A 1308-nucleotide genomic window follows, 5' to 3' on the forward strand; every position below is an offset into this window, starting at 1 on the left:
TAAGGTTGTGGCTGCTGGGAAATGAAATCTGGCCACTGGCCCGATCCATAATTTTGCCTAGCCCTGCCCTTAATCAATAGTTATTTAAAGTAAGACTCTTACATGTACATGCAGATTTTCCAAAGGCTACACATGATTGGAGGCAGATGCTAGGAAGTGTTCATCTACCACTTAAGCACATAAATTATAGTGCTTAGTTTCAAGCTGGTCTCTTTAATGTATGGGGTGTTTATGCGGAAGTTGAGCACTTTGAAAAATCTGGCCATGTGCTGAGACACCAAAGTAGGGGAAGTGTCATCCTTTCCATCTTTTTGCTACAAAAGACCCAATTTAGATTATTCTCAGAAATCAAGAAAATGAAGTGGAGAAGTAAGAACTCTTCCATTTATTAATAGGGAAACATTTTCAAGATTTTCATTCACTGAGAAAGCACCTTCTTGCCTATCATCCACTTACATTCCTCTTTTACTTCTTTATTCCTCGGACTGTAGATCAAGGGGTTCATCAAGGGGATTCCTAGAGTATAAAACAAAGAAATTATTTTGTCTTGATCCATAGAGTACTTTGAATTGGCCTGTAAATACATGAAAGAGCCTGTTCCATAGAGAATGGTAGCAGTCAAAAAATGGGAGGCACAGGTAGAGAAGGCTTTGCTCCTTCTCTCTGTGAAATTGTTCCTTAGAATAGCAGACATAATGTATATGTAAGAGATGAGGATGATCAGGATAGAAGATGTGACAACCACAGTAGCACAAGTGAAATGAATAACGTCCATGATGTGTTGCAGAACATGATAGCTTCAGGATGGGGGACACATCACAGAAGAAGTGATTGATGATGTTGGAATCACAGAAGAACAAGGGAAATATAAATATTAGGGACATGTAAAGCTGGCCCTATTCAATTCAGATTCATATTCAGCCCAAATTGGGGAGTGATTCATTTTTTTTCAATTTTGGATCACTGTCCTTGATTTGATTAGGCTGAATCCAAATCTGAAGATCTGATGCTGATCCAGGGAATCAGCGATTTGGACACAAACACAGCTTGAAATGTTTTCTCTACATACCTCAAGATACCAGCACGGCTTGTGAACACTGGAATGATGGGGTGCATGGAGCGTCCCAAAGGAGCATGGACCCCCCCTCCCCCCATATGCTCAGCAGCGAAGCCAGAAGTGGGCAGGAAGTACTTCTGGTCCACTTTCGGGTCCTCTGGGGAGCGCGCTGCCCCCCCCTCCCAGTGATCAACCGCAGGGGGACCCCAGGTGCCCCCCCAGACCCAGGAGGCACCAGTCGCTGAGCCAGG

This window comes from Alligator sinensis, unplaced genomic scaffold (assembly GCF_000455745.1).
Source record: "Alligator sinensis unplaced genomic scaffold, ASM45574v1 scaffold1_1, whole genome shotgun sequence".
NCBI classification, from domain to species: Eukaryota; Metazoa; Chordata; order Crocodylia; family Alligatoridae; genus Alligator; species Alligator sinensis.